We start from the raw sequence: 14,848 nt of genomic DNA, 5'->3' as shown, positions 1-14,848 counted from the left end.
CTAGTCCTCCCCAGCTGGCTAGGGCTGCTCAGCTTGCCACAGTTGCACAAGTCAGTCCCTTCCTTGTCCGCAACTGCCAGCTGGGGGGCAACTGGGCTCCTTGGGACTATGCAGCTTGCCCACGGCTGCACAGGTGGCAGGGCTCGTAACCCCTGAGCCACTCCCTGTGGGGTGATCTTTAGCTGGCCCTTGATGCCCAGGAGACACGAGCGAGGATTTGAACTCACAGACTCTAGACTTCCAGCCAGGCTCTCCTCCTCACTGTGGTATACCAGCTGTTGAGCATCCTTAGAAACATGTAAAAAGAACTGAAAATTACATGATTGCCTCTAGTCATCAAAGTGACCACTTGACTCCTTAACACTGTTGCTTTTCAAAAGCTGGCTTGAAAACGCATCTGTAATTAGTGTTGAACTGGGTCAAAAACAAAAAGCCTTCTCTGAAGGATTACAAAATGGGGTCTTGGGTGACCTACAGGGCTGCTGCTTCAGGCTGAAGGTGGAAGGGCCAGCGAGCCACAAAACCCAGTATCCCAGTTCTGCATCCTTGGGTCGAGGGATCGGCAGCTGGAAATGGGCTTCCATTTGAGCATGTGAAGCTCTGCATTGTATGTCGGTTTGTGTGCCGCTTCGTGCCCAGGGTGGCTCCCAACATATCAAATGAACACCAGTAACAGTTGAAAAATCGGTCCATGCAGCATTGTGGAAAATGATACAAATAAGCTATCCTATGTTTTAACAGCGCAAAAGGAAACAGGACAGAGAATATTGCCTGACGCAGATATACAAAGCAATAGAAGATCTGCACTGGTTACCAGTTGTTTACCGGGCCCAATTCAAGGTGTTTGTATTAACCTTTAAAGCCCTACACGGTTTCGGTCCAGTTTATCTAAAGGAATGCCTCCAGCATCATCAAATATGCCACCTGACGAGATCAGCCTTACAAGACCTTCTCTCGGTCCTGCCAGTTAAAACAGCTAGGCTGGTGCGGACCAGAGAGAGGGCATTTTTGATTGTGGCTCCCACCCTCTGGAATTCTCTGCCCTATGACATCCGCCATGCCTCCTCCCTGGCAGGTTTCCGCCGAGAATTGAAAACCTGGCTGTTTCGGCGGGCCTATGGGACTTTTGGGTAATCTCGTTTTATTCTGTAAAGATGTGGGTGGGTTTTGATTATGTAGAGTTGCTGTTCATTTGTATTTATATGTTATTTTATTCTTTTGTACGTCGCCTAGAGTGGCCATTTCATACGGCCAGATAGGCGACTTAGAAATAAAATTTATTATTATTATTATTATATTATATAAAGCATGTTAATGGAGGGGGGGGCTACCAAAGGCTCCTAGCTGCCATGGCGAAATAGAACCACCATATCTAGAGGCAGTATACCTTTTGAGTGCTGCCTGGTGGGGGGTAAGAGCCAGAGAGGTGGTTGCCTCCAGGTCTTGCCTGTGGGCTTTCAGGAGGGATCTGGCTGGCCCCATGGAAATACTGGTCTAGGTGGACTTCTGGCCTGACCCAGAAGGGCTGTATTGCTGTTGCCGTACTAGTGAGTCTGCAGTGGAGATGGAATTTAAACCCAGAGCTCCCTGGCTCTTAACTATCTCTGGGAAGGTGCAGGAGTGGGTAGATTTTCTCAGCCTGGGTGTGAGAATTTGCACTGGCTAACGTTTCCTGTCTTTCAACTGGCCACCCCACATGAACACTCTCTTGGCCTCCTGCTGGTGGGCTCCTGGCATAGAGGCTTCTAATTTTGCCCTGCAGCAGGGTGGGCAAAATCCCTCCTCTCTCCAACATAGCTTTCAAAAGGTGTCTGAAAGAAGGCAGAGATGGTTCCTGACTAACCTCTCTTGGCAGGGAGCCCAACAGGGTAGGGTCTGCCACACTAAAGACTCAATCCCTGGTGAAGCCCAACTGAACCTCAGGGGCTATGTTGGGGAACACCCAAAAGTGCCCCATCAGAGGATCGAGGTGGAACATAAGGAATTGGATGGTCCTTAAGGTACTTTGGGTTCAAGTTGTTTAGGGCTTTGTGAGTTAACCTTAGTGCCTTATTGATTTATTACAATTCTGCCCTTCTTCTCAGCAGGAGCCCAGTAGCAAATGGGCAACAGAGAGGAGGAGAATGCCACTTTGAGCTCCTTGGAGGCAAGGCAGGTCAGAAATGCAATGCTAAATAAACATAGTGGTAGCAGCATCTCTTGGTGCATTTACAAGCTCTGTGCACTGTCTCTGGGTGAGCAGCTGGCAGTGCTCACTCTGCCTAGAAAATGTTCTTCCTTTTCTGTGTGACAGATCCATAAAGTTGTCCTCTGAACTCTTCGGAGGTACTTCTGAAGGAGTTTTACGGCCACCCTGGGGAAACGAGTGCAGTCTAGACATACCAATCAATTGTAAAATGTGCAAAGATGCGCACACAATGAGACCTTTATGATCCACAGCCACAAATGTGTTCTTTAATGCTTGGATGCAGACCTAATGGACCATTAGGCCAGCCTTGACTTGTCGCTTGTGTGTTGCATGCTTACATAAAATCCTGCATAAGATGCAGGTATATAAAATATGCACAATGCTGCCAGGAACCTTGGGTGTGTCGACAGCATGGCGCATAGGATACAACGTTGGCTTTGGATGTGGGCTGCACAACTTCAAATTCCTGATTTACCCCCAAAGCTCCTGGGAGCTTTGGAGGGAGGAATTAGGTCAGAGGGGTACTCCCTTGGAGATGGCTACATCTGCTACTTTTGACCTGGGCAGCAACAGGTCCAGAAAAGCTGTTAGCCAGGCTGTCCAAATGTAATGGATATTGGTCATTTAGGGTTTATGGATAGCTTAAAAAGTCTTGGCCAATGATAGCAACAGCTTAAGCATCTCCTGCCTGCAGGTGATCCTGAATTGCCTTGGATGAGCATTGGCCCTTTGCAAGGATGAAGCCCTCCTGCCTGTAGTTTCATGGCTTGTATGCTGTTTTCCCAGCAAAACTGCCAGTATTTCGCATAATAAATACATCTAATTCTGATTCTGTAACCCTGGTAACTTGGGTTGTAATAGCAAAACAAAAGGGTAGAGGAAGATGAGAATCTTGCTCCTGAGTCAGGGGTCCCTAATCGCAGGGCTCTATTCCCCATCAACGACCTCCTGGAGGGAAGGGACCATTGCTCAGGGCTAGAGCAGATGTTTTGCATGCAGAAGGTCCCACGTCTAGTCTCTGCTGTCTCCACTTAAAAGGATTGGGTAGCAGGTGATGGAACTCTTCTCTGCCCAAGAACCTAGAGAGCTGCTGCCAGCCAGAGTAGACAAAGCTGGGCTAGATGGCCAAATAGTCTGATCTGGTATATAGTAGTTTCCTGTGTTTCATTCCTGTTTATCCATATGAGCTTCACTTGTTTATTTGCTGTCCATGTTGCATTAAACGGAGGATGGGGCTTTGGGTGGAACTTTCTCCACCTTCTACAAATGGTTATTTCAGTATGTACATATGTGGAAATTCTTACTCTATTTATCTTTTTCTAGGTGGTCGATCAATGTGTGCTAAATATAATCCAGTTGGCATCTAGGGATAGGTTTGCAAATCTAGAACCCCCTTTTTAAAGTAAACCCTTTTTAACCCCCCTTAAACCCACTGATGATGCACCTTGTTTTGTTTCTTGCACAACAGGGGTAAAAGAGAATTCACGTACTGGGAAATGTGACTGCAATTGTTGTTGTTCCCAAGCTGCCGCCTATGAAGGTAGACCAAACCATGTGTATTTTCTCTCCGTCAGTTATTATTTACTGGAATTGGGTTGGCTCTCAAAGTGAGTTTATAGCAGCCCACAGGGGAGACAGAAAAGGGAAGAGAATCTTCTTATTAATTTCTCAGACCTCTTTCTGAAGAGAAGAGTCAAATCTGTAAAGAAGTTTGGAGCAGCCATATTAAAAGGTAGGGGCAGGGCATTCCAAGCAGGGGGTTGCCAACCTTGCTTGGACATGGATATCTTTGCACGGAATCCCTATTCAAGCTTTACCAACAGCACAATCCAAACCATATACACTGAGAAGTCGTACTGAGTTCTATGGGGCTTAGTCCCTTAGAAAGTGTGTTTAGAATTGGAGCCTTTGGGGGCATCCATCTTTACTCCCGAGTGGTCCCATCTAACATCTCCACAACACTAGGCTCCTTTCTTCCTACAATGGCCTACTGGTGACTGGTCTGGCCTGAGGGCACTTAAACCCTTCTTGCTAGAAGCAAGTAGGCTAGATTCAATGTTCCCTACCCAGGCTCCATCCTTTAGCTAAGATTTCTATTTTAATTTCCAATCAGAGAAATGTTTTTGTTTGAATTGTATGCTCCAAGCAACTGTGGTTGATGCTTAATGTATCATGCTTAATGACATCACTTGGGCCTGCCCTGTGACATCACTCGGGCCTGCCCCGTGACATCATTCAGGTGCACCGCTATGACATCACTAGGGCCTGCTCCCAAAATCTCAGGGTTTGGGATGCTTCTTACCTGGCAACTCTACATCTGTAGTCCATCCTCATTGCATGGGTTTTGGTGAAGCTTCTGTTTGCTGAAGACCATAATAGGTAGCCATAATGAATGCAGTGACTGCCTGCTTATCTATCTTGGAGGTGGCCCATTCCAGAAGATCTCTGCAGAGTAATTACACTTCGACGCTTGTCTGCGTTCCAGAACTGACTACATAAATCTCCGTAATCAGGGAAGAGTCATCCTGGGAGGGTTGCTGGGCTCCCAGTTTATTGGTCGCTCACCCTCCTTCCCTCCCAGTCTTCTTTCATCTGTCATTTAAGAACAATAGTCTGGTTTTTCTCCCCCCCCCGCCCCCATTTGCAAGTGTATGTATGGGTCTGTTTTTAAAACTTCAAGTTTGCTTGCAGGGCTTGGCAGAAAATGAATGCTTTCTAATCTGAATAACCTGGTGCAGATAGACAGCAGGGCCGAGAAGGAGCTGTGGGTTTGCTTGTGAAATGCACTTTTGGCCTGGATTATTTAATGGGGAAAAATATTATCTGGGTTTGGCCTTGCAGTTGTATAGAACACTCTTGGACATTCAATAGACAGTGGGAACGTGGAGCACATGTTATTCTGTTCTCTTCCTGTTGTGCTTCTCTGTGGTGTTGAAAGTGGGAGCCTTGTGCATTTCTGCTCATTCCAAAGCCTGGTGTGGATGTTTGAGCTCCAAAACTGTGAGGAGTGATGAGCCTTCCCTATGGGAGGAGATTATTTAGTCCTGTTTCAGATTGTCAACACAGCCTTGCTAGTCTGGAAGTGATTAACACACCCAAGGGCATGCCCTACTCTTGCTATAGGTAAGGCATTCACAAGGGATGCATTAGGGTGCATTGTCTAGTTGTAGATAGCCCTTTGATGATACATCTGCTACTAGTGACATGCTTTTTCTGCCCTTGCCTTGTATGTGATGGGTAACATGGGGGTGTCTTCCTGCTTAAGCCTTGCATCTCTTGCTTCTCCAATCTAAACACGCAACAGGGTGAACCAAACCATCCGTGAAGTAAGCAGGCAACACATGGTGAAAATACGCTGTTTACAGGGGTAGCCAAAATGGTGCCCTCCAGATGTTGTTGAACTGCAGCTTCCATTGGCATCAGTCAGCATGGTCATGGTAAAGGATGATGGGAGTCGTAGTCCAACACCATCTGCAGAGCACCATCTTGGCTGCCCAAAGGTTAAACGCTGGAGTGAAAAAGTGGCTCTAACTTGGTATCTAAAAGAGAAGTTAGGTGACAAATGGGTGTCTCCAGGGTGAGTGTTCTGTGACTGGGATGCCACCACAGAGAGAGTCCCTGTCTCCAGTAACCATCCATCTAATGTTTGACTGTGGGCATCCAGAATAGGAATTGGTAGAAGCCTGCTATAGTACACATGTCACTTACGGGGGACTGAAGTGGGCCTGTGAAATCTGGCCCATGTCAGGTTTATTATTGTTTTGCTCATTCATTTATATCCCACTCCTTGTCCCAGGAGGAGCCCAGAAGATTCTCAGTGCACTGAACACCAGAAGAGTCTGGCTGCTTGATCACGCCAAAGGCCCATTTAGTCCAGTCTCCTGCTCCCACAGATGCTTATGGGAAGCCCACAAGGAGCACCCCAGTGCAATGACGCTCTCCCCTCTAGTGTTCCCCAGCAACTGGGCTACAGAGGCATACTCAGTAGCTAGGAGCCATTGCTATCCTTATTCTCCATGATCAGGCACCAGCATTTCTGTCTCTGCTACCCCTCGGTTTGATTTGATTGTTCTTCTAGCTTAGGTCTCTGGAGGCACCCAATTAAAAGTGATCTGTTCTTCCTCGAGAGAGCAAAGGCTGGCAAATCCCATTGAACTGAATGAGGGGGCAGTCTTCTGGAGAAATGACTGTGGCTGCTTGGATTTCTCTCCTGGCTCACAGTGTTGGTTCTGTGCCCCCTCCCTCCCCATTTAGTTCCTTTGTAATAGAGGCGAATATAGATGCACTCTTGGAAAAATAGAAAATATTGACCTGTGACATTTTGGTTCAGAGGAGTAAGACGTTTAGGAAGGGGGTAGTTAAAAGTGTGTGTGCGTTTGAAGAACTTGGAGCTGTTGTAATAGGCTTCTCCTGTGCATGTATGTAATATATATAGTTTCAAAGCTAGTGCTAACCATGCTTTTGGCATCCCTTCTCCTTTCCCATTTAGCATGGCACGGCAGTTTTCAGGTCTCTTAGTTTGCTGGGTAATTGAGTTTTCTGCTCCTAATTATTTCAGGCCCGTAAGTTGTTCTTTTGATAGCAAAGAATTCAGGAACGGAACACCCTCGAAACTGCAGCAACCTGCTCCAGGCAACTGCTTTACACTGTGACCATTTAGGGTTTTTTCTCCTCTGCCAAGGGATTAATTTTGACAACATCCTGAAGTGCTTTCTTGCAAGTGTTCCTCCCCCCCCCTTTCCCTGATGGCTTTAGGAAATACGTTATGTGTTTATGTGCAAAATTAAAATATATGGTGGCTGTATACCCTTATGAATTGGAGATCTGCTCTTTTTATGGATGAATATTTTCAAAATATTCTTGGATGTTTACGTGGCCCTCTTTGTGGAATTTGAGCGCCATAGGATTTTATCAACAATTGCCAGTTTGTTTATTTTTTCGGATGAGACACAGAATTGTAGTAGTTAGTATTTTTTCTGGCGGGGGGGACGGACTTCAGCTCAGTGGCAGAGCGTCTGACTTGCATGTAGAAGGTCCCTGATTCAATGCCTGGCGCTTCCAGGTTGGGTTGAGCAACGCTCCTGTCTGAGACCCTGGAGTGTAGACAATATCGAGCTACATGGGCCTATGGCTCATGCTGGCTGACTTGTGCTGGCTGGGTCTGATGGGAGTTGTAGTTCAAAACATCTGGAGGGCACCAGGTTGGCAAAGGCTGCTGCTGAATGTTCAAAATGCACTGTATACCTTGTCTTGGAGATCCGTACAACAGACCTGTGTGAGAGGTCAGTATACATCTCCTATTCCAGATTTTATTCCCTTAGATTAAAAAAAGGGTCGCACTTCCTGCGCAACTTGTACTACTCGAGGTGAAGTGCGATATGCCTAATTAGGGTCACATGATGAAAAGTGGCAGGAGAGGACCGAGAGTTGGTGGCTCGCTGGTGGCCACCTGGCCAACGCCTAGCGAGGCTCCAAGTGGGGGCGTCCTAAACCACAGCTCTGGCAGTTGCACTACACTAGCCCAGCTGTAGTAAATGCACAGTCCTTCACAAGTCCGTGTGTCAGAAAGCCGTGTGCTCGGTGCATGGGTGGGGTGTGTGTGGTGTTCACCTGGAGGAACATGGAGCCAGTCGCTGCTCAGTGTGGCACCCCACTTTTTTCTCCCAGATCATTTTTGTCCTTTGCTTTCGGCTGGACACTAAAAGTGCTAAAAGGCATGTGTTGGGATTGGACCACAAACCAAGCCGCAAACTGGGGACCTGAGGGATTCCAGGTGAGGGGAGAGCTGCAAGCAGATGAGGTGAAGAAGCCGCATTGTGCCTGTAGGCCAAGTGATCTTTCCTGAGGCTTCCTCACCCGCCTATGCAATTGAAGGTCCCGCTGAATGCCACCTGCCTTCACTCTGCCCATGTGTGCATTCCACAAGTGGGGAGCCACCACTGAAAAGGCGCGTTCTTGTGCTGCCACCTTCCACATCTCCCTCAAAGGGGGCACCCAGAGGATATCCTGTTGGGGGTGCTCAGAATACTCAACAAAGGCTTTCCAAGTAGTGAAAAAATTGGCCACCTTTACTTGACCCATGAACAAAAGTACCTTGCTAGTCAGTTTCTCTGAAACTAACAACTGCATCTTATCATATGAAGCCTCTGGAGAGGGCCTCTGAATGCTTCCCCTGTCCAGCGATACCTGATCCTTTCCAGCTAGAGATGCTGGGGGGTGAACCTTAGACCACCTGCATGTGGGACAGGTGCTCTGCCTGCTGAGTTATGGCCCCCAAAACCTTCACCTCTCCACTGTGCAGGAACTAGGTCTGGCAACCTGCTGCCCCTATAGTGGCTTTGTTTAAGTAGAGATTTGCTTTGGGGGGTGGAGAGAGAGATGGAAGAGATGGTATCATCCCTTTTGCAGCCATCGGGACTTGGCACAGCATGACAAAGACATATGGCATTTGGGCCAGGATGCAAGAGGGTGTCATGCAGGATAAGAGATAACGGATGTCCTCTGGCCTAGGCAAGCTACAACTTGTGTTCTGGTTTTTATCACCTATTGAGCGTTGTTGGTATATAATTTATATTGTTTTAATTAGGTTCTTAAACAGATAGCACAGCACTTGACCTAGGTTCTTCACCCCTTGCGCCCCTCTCCCAAGTAGCTACCTCTTTCCCTTTCTGAACCATAGAGGGCATTAAAAGCTCTGTGTCAAGCACTGAGTTATTTATCACATCCTTGGAATACAACCTTTTTATTAAAATAAAATATGGCTCAACAAAATCTAATTGGCTAGTAATTCTTCTGCGTTCTTCCTTTTTTGTAAAAAAGTGCAATCCTCACAGCACTCTTCTGTCTACCACTGAACGCATCCTTGCCAGGCTGCTGCTGCTAAATATACTTTGGTGAGGAAGTTGTTCTCTTGTGCTGTGCTAGTGAGAAAGGACAGACTTGTAAAGAAATGGAAGGGGTCAGACTCTGCACAACTAAAGACAACCACTCACCCCCAGCACCTCCGTCTTATCAGGATTCTGCCTTGGTTTATTATCCCCTTCAGTGCCCCTTCAGTCTGACATCTTTACAACCTCCCCTGGCAAGCATTTTAATGCCTCGTATCTGCATTTTTGTGTGCCTTGCTTGGCTGGAGAACTGCGTTGCAAAATTTGCAGAAGTGTGAATTTTGAAGGATTGCTGTGTTCCAGTTTGCATGTGTGAGAAAGTGCAGATTAGGCAGGTTCGCCTTAAATGTGAACTGAATCAAATGTTCTCCCCCATCCCTGAAAGCAATTGTGATGTCTCTTTCGAGCTGAGATGGTGCCTGAGATGCGCCTTGTTGAGTGCCATTGAGAGCACAGGAAGTATTGTGAAAATACAACTTCCTTTTCCTCCCCCCCCCAAACTCTCTCTCAACTGCAAAGTTTTACTTTGTATCCCAACTTTCGGGGACAGCTGGGGTTGGGTGGGGGCTGAATCTAGACTTCTGAGGGTGCATTTTCCAGAGTCCCCGAGGACAGATGCTAGAGATGGGAGCTTGAGCCAGAAAATCTGTACGGATATGAATCTAGACTAGAGCCTGAAAGTGTGGCATGCAGGATGGGCTGCTCTGTTGACCAGACTGAAGGCCCAGCAGGCTGCAAGCAGATTTATGCCAGGCCTGGCCAATCCAAAGCCTTAATACTGCTTTGCTGATCGTGGTTGCACTGTTCCTGACCACTGTTCCCTTTGGTGAAGCCTACATATGGCTGGTGGTGGCTGGCTAGGCTGTGGACCTTTTTACAGAATGTTTGCTCTCTGCAGCTGCTTGCTTTCAGGTTAGGAATGCAATCAAAGCCTGGGCTGTGGCAGGGGGTCACAGGCACAGCGGAGGCTGCCTTGGAGCAAGAGGTTGCACTCGATAACATGGCAATCCTGTCTTTGGCACATTGGTGTTATGAGAGCTGGTTTTTATATTTGCAAACTGCTTCCTCGGATTAATAAGGCCAGGCTGGCAGGCGTTGGCTCCTTTGTCTGCAGCGGGGGAAATCGAGCAATGGGAGATCATCAACATGGGCATCCTTTTTCAGTGTGGGTAGGTTTTTCCTCTCTCAAGGGGTGATTACATCAAAGGTCACTGCAAGGATGGGATGTTTCCCTGGGACCAAGACTTTCTGTGATCTGCAGTGCCTTTAAGATCTCTCTCTCCCCCCCAGCAAACCTAAAAGCAGATTAGAAGATAAAGCAATCTTAAGAGGAAGGACCATTAAGCAAAGAAATTATCTTAGCTGCCAGGGAGAGAGAGTGAGAGTGAGTGAGAGAGAGAGATTTTATGTCTGGAGATGTCTCTGAGTTGGACTAAAATGCTTAGGAGGGAGTGTGTATGTGTTCAGGCAGACTTGATGGTCCACAAGGCTTTCCCCGCTCTACACCTGATGCTAGTAATCTGCAGCGGAACGAGATTTGCATCTGGACGGGCCCTTTCCCAAGTGTAACCAGATGCTTCTAATTATTGCAGAGATTTCTGCAACGGTCTTGTTCTGGAAGTGGCAAGGTGCGTTTAGCATGATTTTGGCAGCCTTACAGTGGACTTGCAAATCAAGTACACACATTTTCTTGGCTCCCAAATCCTCTTTTCTGGCCTGCTTGCTCTAATGGATGGTTGTTAGACATTTGTGGCACATCAGTGGTCTGGGAAGATAAGGTGGTGGGTGGCTGAAAGAGTCCTACCCATTTTGCAAACAGTTCCTGTTTGGACGTAGTTTTTACTTGCATTAGATGAGAGGCTATTTAGAAGACACAAATTGAAAGATGCTATCATTTTTCATCTATCAGGGTTGCTGTAAGAGGAACCCTGCTGGATCAGTGCCAAGGTCCATTTAGTCCACCATGTATGAAAGAAGACTGCAGCATTTGGGACTTCCTAGTTTAGAGAAGAGGCAAGTAAGAGGTGACATGATAGAAATGTATAAAATTATGCATGGCATGGAGACAGTGGATTGGGAAAGATTTTCTTGGAAGATTCAGCACAGACCAAACAATATCCTTATTCATACAGCGCACAGTTAACCTATGGAATTCGCTGCCACAAGAGGCAGTGACGGCCACCAACTTGGATGGGCTTAAAAGAGGATGAGACAGATTCATGGAGGAAAAGGCCATCAGTGGCTACTAGACATGATGGCTGTGCTTTGCCTCCATAGTCAGAGGCAGCATGCTTCTGAATACCAGTGGTTGAAACCGCAGGAGGGGAGGATGCTCTTGCGCTCAGGGATTCCCATTGGGGCATCTGGTTGGCCATTGTGAGAACAGGATGCTGGACCAGGTGGGCCACTATTACTGCAGCTTGTGGCAGTAAGTTCCATAATTCCTGTCAAGAACGCCTGGTTTCTAACATGGTTCCGTGGCAAGGAATTGTGGGGGGAAACATCTTGCCTGAACTGGGGCCTCTGAGAGGCCATGAGACAGTCAGTTCTCACAGCTGAATTCAGTTAATTAAGCAGTAAGCGAGAACACCTGCTTATCAGCTCGAGACTGGTACTTCAAGGCCAATCAACCTGGAAAGGTTGGTGAGTACGTGACTGTTAGGCATGAAAGCTCCAGAAGGTTTCATCATCAGAAAGCCCTCTGGTTGGCTAATTAATTCCTGGCTGTTGCTGGGCATTTCCCCATAAGAATAGGATCCAGACCGTAGGTCTTTGTTCTCCAATGTTCTTTGATGTTACCTGATATTGGGGTTCCATCGTCCATCTGCTATCCAGGCTTTACATCTCCGGGGAGATGTGGAAACATGATGTTACTCTGCTGGTTTACCTATGTGAGAGTATAGATTAGGCTAGATAGCTTTGTTTTTTTGTGTGTGATTTGAACTCTCTCTGTATTTTACCTAGCCCTTGGGGGTGTTTGGTTTGAGAAACTATATTACAGCCATACTTTTTGCACTTATATTTTATTCTAATAAAGCTATCTCTTATTTACCAGTGTGTGTTCATTTCATTGGGAACATGGCTCTGAATCCAGCACCTTGGCCAACTAGCCACAGACTACCTTATATTTGGATATTTTGCTCCAAGATAAGAAATGCTTCTTTGGTTCTTATCTTCTGGAATCCTTGGCAGGTCTATTTCTGGCACTCTGGGTTTCCTGTTGGCCCAGAGTGGGTGACCAGATTAAGGGGTGGTGGCAGTCTACCTACCTTGCAGGGTTGTTGTTGGTTTCTTCAGCCCTGGTAAGGAAGGCATGGGTTGTGCCTGGCCAGGATCAATTGCCCTGGGTTTGGGAATTGAGTCGTGGTGAGAACTGGCAGCAGTTCATGCCAAAAAGTATTAGTAAGAACAGAATGCTGGACTTGGGTCTGATCCAGCTTTTTTTGCCTTCTTAAATTAGGGCCTACTACGTGCAAAGCATGTCCTCTGCTACCTGCGAGCTCCCTCTGTTCCTTGTATTCTAGGACACTGTGGCAGTGCATTTTACTCCTCTTTATCATGGTCCCGAGCCTACCGTTTCCTTTCCTGTTGCTGTATAGTGTGACTTGATGTTCTTAGTGTAGTACAGGCAAAAAACAAAAACAAAAAAACCTCCAGGAGAATCATTGATGGAAGATTGGGGCAGAACAGTGCAAAATGTGGGACCGCACTGTAGATCGTAAATAGCAATGTGTGCAGTCATTAAAATGTCTGCTGTTTGGGTTCCAGACGGTGTTATTTTCAAGCAGGGATGGAAGGATCTGTCGACTTCTCTCACTTTCTTATTTTTCCAATCTTAAAATTCAGTTCTTCACATTTCTGCAACAATATGCAATTAAAAAAAGTCCTCATGAAATTTCACCAGCATTTTAGTGTGAACTTTGCCTAATAAACACATTTTTCATAGGCAGTTCTGACTAATGTACACATTTTTGCAAGCAATTTCCTCTACAAAGTGGGGAATCGCCACTGAAAGCAAGGGCAGTGAGAAAAAGGATACCCTCTCTTGTGGGTGGTATTTGGTTATGTACGTGCGCTATCAGGCCTACCGCATAATCCTAAGTGTGTTACTTGGAAGTCCCCTTGGCACTTACAGATGGCAGGAATGCAGCCTTCATTTCCCTGATTTCATGTGCTGGCTCGACGCTTTGCTCACATAACATGTAGCTCAGTGTTTTTTCCCATATACTCTTTTGTAAGAATATTGGAGCTGCCTTATACAGAGTCAGACCATTGGCCCATCTAGCTCAGTACTGTCTACACTGACTGGCAGTAACTCTCTAGGGTTTCAGATGGGGAGCTGCTGGGGATTGAACCTGGGGCCCTGTTATGTTTTATTTCTAGGCTGCCTTTTGGCCAAAAAGGCCCCCAAGGCAGCTTACACGCAAATAGAAAAACACAAATACAAATTACAAATAAAACAGTACAATTTACAGAAATTCAAACCAATAAAATCCTGGCATTTCTAAACAGCAACAACAGCTAAAAACCAAAAGCATTCATCTTCCAGGTAAAGGGCAGTCCCCAGAAAAATGTCACAGAGCAGAGGTGAGGGGGCAAAGCAGGTGGACAAGCTTGCCCCTTGATGGTCCCAGCTCACTCTCAGCCCTGCAGCGGTACCTCTCAGTCTGCAGCTCCTCGTGCTAAGATCCAGGCAGAGGGATGGGGCAAGGCAGGTGGAAAAGCGTGCCCCTGATGGTCCCAGCACACTCTCACCCCTGCAGAAGCCTGTATGCAAAAGCTGATGCTCTGATGCAGAACTATGGCCCTTTCCTTAAAGACCCGTATTACTCTTTTCATCAGAATGTGGAAGGCCCATGCTATCCAAAAGACTTCCTACCCTCTGCAAGGCTTGCCAGGCTGATAGAAATGTGTCGGATGGCCTTTGATGTGTCTGTCTGTAGTGGGGAAAGTGTGTTCAGCAGCCTATAGAGCCCTGCCAGTTTACTTGTTACTGTGCAAATAGTATCTATCTTTCTCCACCATGGGTGCTGAATATTTCTCTTTGTGTTTTTATCATGTGCTTTTGACTGAGTGAAAGAGTGGGCGGTGCATGTTCGACATTTCCTTACTTATAAAAATGGATAAAGCAAGAGTAGATGATTTAATTCACATACTGGAGATGATTTATTGAAGTGGAGGTAGTGAGTCGTTTTTATTCAAAGCACATTGTTAAAGGTGGCTTGATATATCGTCTGGTTTGCCCCCCTCTTCCCCCCCCTCACCATGATTTGCTAACACAGTTGGTCCCAGTAGGGCCTGGTCTGAGGGCGCCTGAAGCGGGTCAGTGTCTGGAGGGGAGATCACTTGGCAACACCCCACGTAGGCAGACTTGGAGGCCATCTTTCGGGAGGCAGGTGTGATATAAGTAACACCGTGAACAAATAAGTAATGTTTAACCCAACCTTTGCCAACCAGGCACCCTCCACTGGCTAGGACTGATGGAAGTTGTAGTCCAAACCAGCTGGAGGGCACCAGGTTGGCAAAAGCTGGTGTATCCTATTGTAGGGATGGCTGAGAATGTCCATTTTGTTCTTTTTCTTTCATTCTCTCACTTCCATTCATAAGTTCTGTTACTCACATTTCTACATCGGTTTGCGATTTAAAAAAAGATTCCATAAGAGAATTGGACAGCGTTTTTGTACAAATTTCTCTGACCATGCATGTTTTGCGAACACACATTTTTGCAAAGCCATTTCCCCAGAATCATGCATTCCTGTAGGTTGTTTTCACT

The 14,848-nt window shown here is 46.7% G+C and overlaps 1 protein-coding gene across 5 annotated transcripts in view; it reads left to right on the top strand.

Annotated features, from left to right (window-relative positions):
• GPC3 (glypican 3) overlaps nucleotides 1-14,848 on the top strand; it is a 192,103-nt gene that overhangs the window by 4,585 nt on the left and 172,670 nt on the right. The window lies entirely within an intron of this gene.

The sequence above is a fragment of the Rhineura floridana genome, chromosome 16 (assembly GCF_030035675.1).
Source record: "Rhineura floridana isolate rRhiFlo1 chromosome 16, rRhiFlo1.hap2, whole genome shotgun sequence".
In the NCBI taxonomy this organism is placed as follows: Eukaryota; Metazoa; Chordata; class Lepidosauria; order Squamata; family Rhineuridae; genus Rhineura; species Rhineura floridana.
This window is presented reverse-complemented; position numbering and strand designations above follow the sequence as displayed.